This window comes from Priapulus caudatus, unplaced genomic scaffold (genome assembly GCF_000485595.1).
Source record: "Priapulus caudatus unplaced genomic scaffold, Priapulus_caudatus-5.0.1 Scaffold1165, whole genome shotgun sequence".
Lineage (NCBI taxonomy): Eukaryota > Metazoa > Priapulida > Priapulimorpha > Priapulimorphida > Priapulidae > Priapulus > Priapulus caudatus.
The window spans coordinates 10,792-22,614 of NW_014578226.1; positions in this window are offsets into that span (position 1 = coordinate 10,792).

The following is an 11,823-nucleotide window of genomic DNA, read 5'->3' on the forward strand; positions in this document are numbered from 1 at the left end:
GACACCAACAACAGCGCCAACGTCGCACGACAGATCAAGCGCCGGATCGTCCTTCCCAAGGCAACGGCGACAACATTGCGCGCGACCAACTCAAAGTTATGCGAGTCGGACCCGCATCAGACGGACCAAACCAGACCGGATGTTAAACGGCTGTCAGCGCAGAGACGGGCACACGGAAAAATTCGCAAGCAACGTGGCAGCGCTGTTTCCCTAAATTGCGTGCTTCAGCTGCCACCACTGCCAGAAGTACCTCAGCGTCGTAAAAAAATATCTCCTCATCGCCGCTTAAAGCTAGAAGGTAGGTCTATAGCTGAAAGACGGATTGTAGCTCCAGTGACTGGCGAACCTAATCGGCAAACAGTCTCACCGATGTACCCTCAGATTAACCAAAGACACGTAGGTAGAAGACAATCACCAGTTGCCGATCAGCTACCATCATTAGGTGAATTATTGCCGCACGAAACCAAGATGACAATATCCGATATAAAATGTAAACCTAGTGTCACGTCTCGATCAGCGAATGATGCAGGCAGACATATCTCTAAGATTACAAGACCAACGACGCTGGAAATCGAAAAGAGCAAAGCCGATAGCGTAGACATACATAGACAGGTGTATCCTGTCACTGCTATGTATTTGCCTACGCCCGCCAGAGAGACGAGAAATTTGAACTATGGACCGGTATCTTCATACACTAATAGTAAAAAAAACGAGGGTGTCACAAATATGAAAAAATTATACTGTGGACATGGCACGTCACCTACTATTGTTCACATAGACAACGATACCGCAGTGACAAAACAAGGTAGAACTGAAACATCCATCGCCACTGTTCAGACAGTCAGTGATACCACAGTGACTAAACAACTAAACTGTGGCCGTGAAGCATTATTCACCAGTGTTCAGACAATCGACGAAGGCGCGGGGAGGAAACAATTAATCCGTAAAACTGGAACATCATCTAGCAGCCTTCAAACAATCAGTGATGCAACAAAGGTAAAACAATGTGGAAGTGATACATTGCCCACGATGGTTGATACATTTACCGATAACAGTGAGATCAAACGATTGAACTCGATGGCTAGTGTTACACATGTAGACGCAATACCTGAGTCTGAAAAGTCGTTGCCAAGCGAAAATGTTTCGATAAATAATACGCAATACAATTGCAAGAACTATGGTCATGTACGCAGGCAAGATCAACAGACCAACACAATCATTTCTGGTTTACCCTCCAATAGTTCGTCTTATGAGGAGGTATCAGAGTTTAATGCCAGAAGAATCAGTGGCGATATTAATAAATTAGGACCTCCTATGTTTACTGACGTTATAGTCACAGGCAATAAGCTTGGCATTTATGTCCCTTATGCTACTAATAGGATAAAAGCAGTGTCTACAACACCTGTTGCTGCACCAACCAGCATGAAAGAAACTGGTATAAATTTGTTGCGTGATAAAGCTCACAAAGATTGTGAAACAGCATATGCGCACAAATTCACTGTTGGTGCCGCGACTACTAGCGGCTATAATACATACAATCATGCGATTGAAACAGGGGCCAGAGAGAATTATGTAGCCTGCCATCTTATGCCAGAAATTGTCAAAACAGGAATTAGTAATGCATTATATGACAAATTGGTAGACGAAACAACTATCGGTAAACTAGTTCCGTCAGCTAGTATCCTACCAAAGTCTCAAATTTTGCTTGAACCATCAATACCCCCTCCCCACCACAACACTTTACAAGACGAAGAATGCATATCGCTTGCCGATGGCACAGATGCAGAAGAATATATATCTGACCAGCTCACCAAAGCATGTAGCTCTAGTTGTGATGACACAGAAACTATGAAAAATCTGGTTTCAGAACGTGAACCTAACGCATGCGACAGAAACAAGAGCAATTCGAAAAACAGTCACGGTGAAAGTGAATCACTCAGCAAGTTCAGTCAACGTGGTCACATCGGGAGTCAACTTGACAGTTACATACAAACAGAACCGCCTTCAACAATGACGTCCTCTACCTCTAATGGAACGGCTAAGGATATGGCGTACAGAAAGGGTTTGGTCCACATGGAATTCTCAATGATGCCAGACAAGGGAGTTTCAAAATGGACCCATAGTAGCTTGTCGTGTGGAGCACTGTGTACGAAACACACGAAGAAAACATACAGAGTGCACGAGTCATTTGTCAGCGTCGGCAACGCTCACGAAACATACGACATGGCTACTACGGTTGTAGCAACCGTTGATGACCTAGCAACGAATCATACTAGCAGTGAGATTACCCCACCTGGATGTTCTACTGAGGAGGGAATGACCGATGACGTTACTCTAAATTACCCACCAACTATTGAATTGATGGCTGCAACTGTTGGTAAATACCCCGTATATTCTGACGTAGTCGGCCAATCAGACAACACTGCCACGCAGTCAAAACAAAGCACAACAAATGCGATGCTGGAGGATAACAACTATTTTACCAAAGCTGATTACAGCATGCAGACCCTAAATTCCGCTGTGGTAGCAAGACCAAATGAACAATGTCCACAGGCAAATTTCATTCCATCCCTCACTTGTTGCGAAAATACAGCGACCGTATACGTAGTCAACAACGTGACTATGGCAACAACCGAGTGTCAATTTGATAAAAATAGCACCACCAATACCACTAATAAGATCACCAGTGTTTCCAGTGGTAGCACTTCCGAAGATATGGCTTTGAACCTAAGTGTTCAGCAAGACAAGCCTCGCCTGATGAAATATCATGGGGATTGCCGCAGAAACAGTGTTCCGGTAACAGCTCTCGAACGGAATGGCAGGCAGAACAAGTGTGACAAGGATACCAGATCGATGCGCAGTTCTAGCTGCCTGACTGGGACAGAGTTGCACACCACGACATCACATCAGATCTTCGCACCATCCTGGCGGGGCAACAAGTTCGTAATGAAACCACACACATCATCCACAGAAGAAATATCGCAGCAATTATTATCTTCGACGGTGACGCTGGTCATTGAGCCGCCGCAGCGCCAATGCGAATCCGTGCACAAGCAACGAGAGGCGCTCTTGATGTCAGAAAAACATCGTTATCGATCATCCATGTCCATAGCTAAAACAAACCCGCTAAAAAAGACGCATAAACCAGGTTTCGAGGATAAATATTTGAGAAGAAACAGTTTGCCAGCGACGAAAGTGTGTGCAAAGACGCAGTTGATATCCAGGCTCAGAGGACTGCACCGCAGGAGCCTCATAGTACCCACAAGATCATTCACACGATCGACAAGATCGCTCACACTGCCCACTAACATAGTCACCATACGCATGAGTGACATAACGCTGTCGGCTGTGCCCCGCGTGCCACGTGCGAGAGGTGACAAAGACGGCCGCCAACAGCAAACCCAGAAGAAGAAAATGACGTTCACTGCGCCGATGATTGTGCTGCATGACGCCAGTACGGCAACGTTGTCGAATGCCAGCCTGTCGCTGTCGAGCCTCAACCTATATAGCCACGATGAACCGCCCGTACCTGAACGAAGGGCCTCACTGTCCTGTTCAGAGCACTCATTTACTATGCTATCAAAAATCGTGCGCCACAGGCTCGTGACAGAGAATGATCAAAGTAGCATGGATGTGCGAACACCGTTCTCTGCTCGCCACAGCAACAGCCCGCTGACAGCAATCACTCCTGATTTCGGACTGCCAGACATCATACTGCAGAAGCCGATTGCGTCGACGTCGCGGCGCGAGTCGATCTCGTCTTCACGCCATGGATCCATCAGCCCATCAAATCGAAGTAGTTCACATAGTAGCCTCGACAACATCAAGAAGGTCATCACGCGGAGTTGTCGGCGAGATAGCATGGCTTCCGGAAAGAGCTACTCATTGCCTGGCTACGAGCCTGCGCATACAAGTAGTAGCAGTAGGAAACGCGAGTCCGTCACTCTTCGCACGCCACCCTCAAATTCCATATCAACTCCGTCGACGCCCTCGATGTTGTGCCGCACATACATCAGGAAGGAAGACAGCCTGGCGCCGAGCATTACATACGGGCCGCTACTAACGCCAGGTTCGACCAGCGGCGCTGCCATGCCGACTTTTGCGAAGCAACTCAGCGAGAACTCGAACACTGCCACAAACAATGCAATACTCTTTCCGGCAACCGTTAGTCTGACAACCGAGGGCACGGCGATAGAACCTGTCAGCATTGAGGAGGAGAGGCAATCGGTGCAGTCGCACAGAACGGGTAGAGGAAGTTCTCAGGCGTTGAGAAGTCAAGTAGTGCATGAACGACCCTCATCAAACAGCTCCCAGGGGTACACAAACGCATACTTATATGGGTTATCAGTAAGGTCGGTGCACTCGATGAAAGCTTCCACCGTACCTAAAAACTTGATTATGGACACGAGCAGTAGCATCATAACAGCTGGAACAATGACCCACATGCTGTCGTGCGAAAACCTATCAGCTCCCTCGCCGCTAAGAATCAGTTATTATCAGAGCCCGCCTGACACACCAGTAGCAGTGAATATGATGATTTCTGCAGCAGCAACACCAGATCTGCGACAGAATACACGTGTTGAGAGCTCTCTGCATGACTCTGCACCACGGCAGGAAGAAAGGAAAAAAATTCAAAGGTCAGTTTGTAGTGGTTAAGTTTTACAATACATTATCTGTGACGTTAACAGTCAGTGGAGAGATACTGGTGATCGCAGTGGCACCACTGGTGTTACAGGTAGTAGCACCAAGATTGGTCAGTGCTTAGGGCATCAGTGAGCCTTAATCCGCCCCTGCTACCAACCCTTACGATTTCGGCGAAATTTGTACGATTTTAGCCAAGAATTCCACCATTACAATTCACTCACATTTTACTACGATTTTGGACCATTATGAGTAAAAAATAATTCAATCTCGATGTAAAAACTGCCTGGAGAATTGTTGCCACTCCTGCCATGGGAGTGGTTATTTTACAGGAAGTTGATATATGTACTTCCAAAGAACGTCACATGCGCTCTCTTGGTAGAGACTCGACCAATTTATTGGATTATGTGTTCTCATAGCCTGTATCATAGCTTAGAAATATTGTTATGCATGTATCTTTGTGTTTGTTGTTAAACTACAACGAGTATGCATATGATTGTAATTTATTTGTAAAAAAATTCGATGTAGAACTGCTATTAAGTTATATAGTGTTATACTTAAATGACTCGTTACCCAAGATTCCTTCTTGGCGAAGAAAATTCCTACCCGTAAAGATTGAAATTCCTATTAGACAAAGGTCAATATTAGCAGCTCTGAAACGATAGAAAGGAACACGTAATACATAAAGCTGGGATAGATGGGAAGAGAGGAAGCATCACATTTCCTTGCAATTAGTTGTCTCCATGTTAATATATAGAGATATGGTAACAGAGAAAGTGTCCTGTATTAGTGTAGAGATAGATGGAAGTTTCTAACACTTACCGATCGCATATGTTACGATGGGAAGGCCTGTAATGCCCCTATACGAAGCATGAATCATTGGAAGCAAATGACAGAAAAAATCAAATTGGAATGTCGTATGTCTCACATGCAAGAATAAATCAGGAACGTTCATTTTAATGACTTATTGGATGGGTTTGTGACCGAGCCTGACGCTGCGTAGTCCGCAGACCACACCTGAGCTATTTCACCGAAGATCGTTACTGGATACTCAGAAAATTCACGAAATGGTTGAAGTAATTCGGAGAGATCTTTACGATGTCGTTACTCAAGAAATTGAAAGTGCAACAAAATACGCGCCTATACCAGTGGCGGATCCAGGGGGTGGATTGGGTGGCTAACCACCCCCTCCTGTTGGACTAACGTGATTTTTACACATATACCAATTAATTATTGCCCAGTATAATAGTCGCGCGGCTGTATCGAGTACATTACAATTATATGTGGCATTATGAGTACACAATGAGTTGACAATATTATGAGTGTACAATTATGAGTGGTAAAGCAGGTTACAACCGTTTTGCATATTTTTTTTACAATTCCAAGAAAGAATTTTGCTGTCGCCCTCATTCCAGATGTGGTCAACCTGTACAGCAATCAATGCCGCGCTGCAAGCGCAAGAATTGTTCTACTAAAAAGAGAATTGTCGTAGTCAGAAGGAAGGCTGTACATGTACTCAAAAGTGCCTCAAATACCATCTCCTGCAATCTACATTTTCAAAATGTTCTGGGGGAGGACCCCCATACCCCCCGCTTGTTTTCCACCCCCTCCTTTAAAGCCCGGATCCGCCAATGGTATACATAGGGCAACTAATTAGCTAATAGAAAACAGCAACATTTGGCGAGCTTGCTAATAACTATAACTACACATAATGCAAACAAGCGAACCGTTCAGAGATCGATGAAGAGCTCGAAGGAATACTGTCCGTAAAGAATAAAATACGTATGATGTCATGACCCAAATGTGCTCGATATCTCTCCGGGGAAGACCATTTGGTCAAGCAACCATGGCACGGGGGTTTGGATGCCATCAGCATACGCAATTCTGGCTCCAAGATCATTTTTGTTTTAGAGATAACGCATTTAGTTAAACTCAGCGATGTGAGAAATAGGCGAATAACTGCGAGCAACCAATTATAACTAGCAGAGTGCGCCAGGAGTAAAGCGTGCCGTTTCACTCAAAGGATTCCTCTGTCCGCGAATAATAGTTACTACAGTCATTGATCGACATAATATCTCGAATCGCAGGTATCTACCACGTAATTCCATAAGCGTACAGACGTCATTGACATACACACTTGCACGTGAGATACACGTTTTCCAACAGTATTCGTCTAAAAGGCATATATTCACACAAGATGTATAAGAGCACACAACGAAGCACCTTTATAGTAACTAAGTCGTTCGAAGGCGATATAATTCACCGAGGTTTTTAACCACGCGTCCTCGGCACTCGTTCTAGCGCACACGACGTATGTTGTCACGCCTCGCCTTTCTGGATTCCATCATTAATCCCTGAACGACTCTTCTTTGTACGAGGAACCGTGCGCGCGGGCGTGAGTCATGGCGTGGTCGTGTGTACCACTGTGCAGCAACATACCGTACACGTCGAGCGATAATTCAAGCAGACGCGCAGGGGCTCCGATACCGGTGATGCCCGCCGACGACACCAACAACAGCGCCAACGTCGCACGACAGATCAAGCGCCGGATCGTCCTTCCCAAGGCAACGGCGACAACGGCGACAACATTGCGCGCGACCAACTCAAAGTTATGCGAGTCGGACCCGCATCAGACGGACCAAACCAGACCGGATGTTAAACGGCTGTCAGCGCAGAGACGGGCACACGGAAAAATTCGCAAGCAACGTGGCAGCGCTTTTACCATAAATTGCGTGCTTCAGCTGCCACCACTGCCAGTCTAAGCACCTCAGCGTCGAAAACAAATATTTCCTCATCCCCGCTTAAAGCTAAAAGGTAGGTCTATAGCTGAAAGACGGATTGTAGCTGCAGGGACTGGCGAACCTAATCGGCAAACAGTCTCACCGATGTACCCTCAGATTAACCAAAGACACGTAGGTAGAAGACAATCTCCAGTTGCCGATCAGCTACCATCATTAGGTGAATTATTGCCGCACGAAACCAAGATGACAATATCCGATATAAAATGTAAACCTAGTGTCACATCTCGATCAGCGAATAATGCAAGCAGAAATATCTCTAAGATTACAAGACCAACGACGTTGGAAATCGAAAAGAGCAAAGCCGATAGCGTAGACATACATAGACAGGTGCTATGTATATACATTCGTACATAGATATAGGTACATACATATCCTGTCACTGCTATGTATTTGCCTACGCCCGCCAGAAAGACGAGAAATTTGAACTATGGATCGGTATCTTCATACCGCTCACTATTGTTCACATAGACAACGATACCGCAGTGACAAAACAAGGTAGAACTGAAACATCCATCGCCAATGTTCAGACAGTTAGTGATACCACAGTGACAAAACAACTAAACTGTGGCCGTGAAGCATTATTCACCAGTGTTCAGACAATCGACGAAGGCGCGGGGAGGAAACAATTAATCCGTAAAACTGAAACATCATCTAGCAGCCTTCAAACAATCAGTGATGCAACAAAGGTAAAACAATGTGGAAGTGATACATTGCCCACGATGGTTGATACATTTACCGATAACAGTGAGATCAAACGATTGAACTCAATGGCTAGTGTTACACATGTAGACGCAGTACCTGAGTCTGAAAAGTCCTTGCCAAGCAAAAATGTTTCGATAAATAATACGCAATACAATTGCAAGAACTATGGTCATGTACGCAGGCAAGATCAACAGACCGACACAATCATTTCTGGTTTACTCTCCAATAGTTCGTCCTATGAGGAAGTCTCAGAGTTTAATTCCACAAGAATCAGTGGCGATATTAATAAATTAGCACCTCCTATGTTTACTGACGTTATAGTCACAGGCAATAAGCTTGCCATTGATGTCCCTTATGCTACTAATGTGATAAAAGCAGTGTCTACAACACCTGTTGCTGCACCAACCAGCATGAAGGAAACTGGAATAAACTTGTTGCGTGATAAAGCTCACAAAGATTGTGAAACAGCATATGCGCACAAATTCACTGTTGGTGCCGCGACTACTAGCGGCTATAATACATACAATCATGCGATTGAAACAGGGGCCAAAGATAATTATGTAGCCTGCCATCTTATGCCAGAAATTGTCAAAACAGGAATTACTAATGCATTATATGACAAATTGGTAGACGAAACAACTATCGGTAAACTAGTTCCGTCAGCTAGTATCCTTCCAAAGTCTCAAATTTTGCTTGAACCATCAATACGCCCTTCCCACCACAACACTTTACAAGTCGAAGAATGGATATCGCTTGCCGATGGCACAGATGCAGAAGAATATATATCTGACCAGCTCACCAAAGCATGTAGCTCTAATTGTGATGACACAGAAACTATGAAAAATCTGGTTTCAGAACGTAAACCTAACGCATGCGACAGAAACAATAGCAATTCGAAAAACAGTCACGGTAAAAGTGAATCACTCAGCAAGTTCAGCCAACGTGGTCACATTGGGAGCCAACTTGACAGTTACATACAAAAAGAACCGCCTTCAACAATCACGTCCTCTACCTCTAATGGAACGGCTAAGGATATGGCGTACAGAAAGGGTTTGGTCCACATGGAATCTCAATGATGCCAGGCAAGGGAGTTTCAAAATGGACCAATAGTAGCTCGTCGTGTGGAGCACTGTGTACGAAGCACACGAAGAAAACATACAGAGTGCACGAGTCATGTGTCAGCGTCGGCAACGCTCACGAAACATACGACATGGCTACTACGGTTGTAGCAACCGTTGATGACCTAGCAACGAATCATACTAGCAGCGAGATTACCCCACCTGGATGTTCTACTGAGGAGGGAATGACCGATGACGTTACCCTAAATTACCCACCAACTATTGAATTGATGGCTGCAACTGTTGGTAAATACCCCGTATATTCTGACGTAGTCGGCCAATCAGACAACACTGCCACGCAGTCAAAACAAAGCACAACAAATGCGATGCTAGACGATAACAACTATTTTAGCGAAGCTGATTACAGCATGCAGACCCTAAATTCCGCTGTGGTAGCAATACCAAATGAACAATGTCCACAGGCAAATTTCATTCCATCCCTCACTTGTTGCGAAAATACAGCGACTGTATACGTAGTCAACAACGTGACTATGGCAACAACCGAGTGTCAATTTGATAAAAATAGCACCACCAATACCACTAATAAGATCACCAGTGTTTCCAGTGGTAACACTTCCAAAGATATGGCTTTGAACCTAAGTGTTCAGCTAGACAAGCCTCGCGTGATGAAATATCATGGGGATTGCCGCAGAAACAGTGTTCCGGTAACAGCTCTCGAATTGAATGGCAGGCAGAACAAGTGTGACAAGGATACCAGATCGATGCGCAGTTCTAGCTGCCTGACTGGGACAGAGTTGCACACCACGACATCACATCAGATCTTCGCACCATCCTGGCGCGGCAACAAGTTCGTAATGAAACCACACACATCATCCACAGAGAGAATATCGCAGCAATTATTATCTTCGACGGTGACGCTGGTCATTGAGCCGCCGCAGCGCCAATGCGAATCCGTGCACAAGCAACGAGAGGCGCTCTTGATGTCAGAAAAACATTGTTGTCGATCATCCATGTCCATAGCTAAACCAAACCCGCTAAAAAAGACGCATAAACCAGGTTTCGAGGATAAATATTTGAGAAGAAACAGTTTGCCAGCGACGAAAGTGTGTGCAAAGACGCAGTTGCTGTCCAGGCCCAGAGGACTGCACCGCACGAGCCTCATAGTACCCACAAGATCATTCACACGATCGACAAGATCGCTCACACTGCCCACTAACATAGTCACCATACGCATGAGTGACATAACGCTGTCGGCTGCACCCCGCGTGCCACGTGCGAGAGGTGACAGAGGAGGCCGCCAACAGCAAACCCACAAGAAGAGAATGACGTTCACGGCGCCGATGATTGTGCTGCATGACGCCAGTACGGCAACGTTGTCGAATCGCAGCCTGTCGCTGTCGAGCCTCAACCTATATGGCCACGATGATCCGCCCGTAGCTGAACGAAGGGCCTCACTGTCCTGTTCAGAGCACTCACTTACTATGCTATTAAAAATCGTGCGCCACAGGCTCGTGACAGAGAATGATCAAAGTAGCATGGATATGCGAACACCGTTCTCTGCTCGCCACAGCCACAACCCGCTGACAGCAATCACTCCTGATTTCGGACTGCCAGACATCATACTGCAGAAGCCGATTGCGTCGACGTCGCGGCGCGAGTCGATCTCGTCTTTACGCCATGGATCCATCAGCCCATCAAATCGAAGTAGTTCACTTAGTAGCCTCGACAACATCAAGAAGGTCATCACGCAGAGTTGTCGACGAGATAGCATGGCTTCCGGAAAGAGCTACTCATTGCCTAGCTACGAGCCTGCGCATACAAGTAGTAGCAGTAGGAAACGCGAGTCCGTCACTCTTCGCACGCCTCCCTCAAATTCCATATCAACTCCGTCGACGCCCTCGATGTTGTGCCGCACATACATCAGGAAGGACAGCCTGGCGCCGAGCATTACATACGGGCCGCTGCTAACGCCAGGTTCGACCAGCGTCGTTGCCATGCCGACTTCCGCGAAGCAACTCAGCGAGAACTCGAACACTGCCACATACAATGCAGTACTCTTTCCGGCAACCGTCAGTCTGACAACCGAGGGCACGGCGATAGAACCTATCAGCATTGAGGAGGAGAGGCAATCGGTGCAGTCGCACCCAACGGGTAGAAGAAGTTCTCAGACGTTGTGAAGTCTAGTGCATAAACCACCCTCATCAAACAGCTCCCAGTGGTACACAAACGCATACTTGTATGGGTTATCAGTAAGGTCGGTGCACTCGATGAAAGCTTCCACCGTACCTAAAAACTCGATTGTGGACACGAGCATTAGCATCATAACAGCTGGGACGGTGACCCACATGCTGTCGTGCGAAAACCTATCAGCTCCCTCGCCGCTAAGAATAAGTTATTATCAGAGCCCGCATGACACACCAGTAGCAGTGAATATGATGATTTCTGCAGCAGCAACACCAGATCTGCGACAGAATACATGTGTTGAGAGCTCTTTGCATGACTCTACACCACGGCAGGAAGAAAAATAAAATCCTAAGGTCAGTTTGTAGTGGTTAAGTTTTACAATACATTATCTGTGACGTTAACAGTCAGTGGTGAGA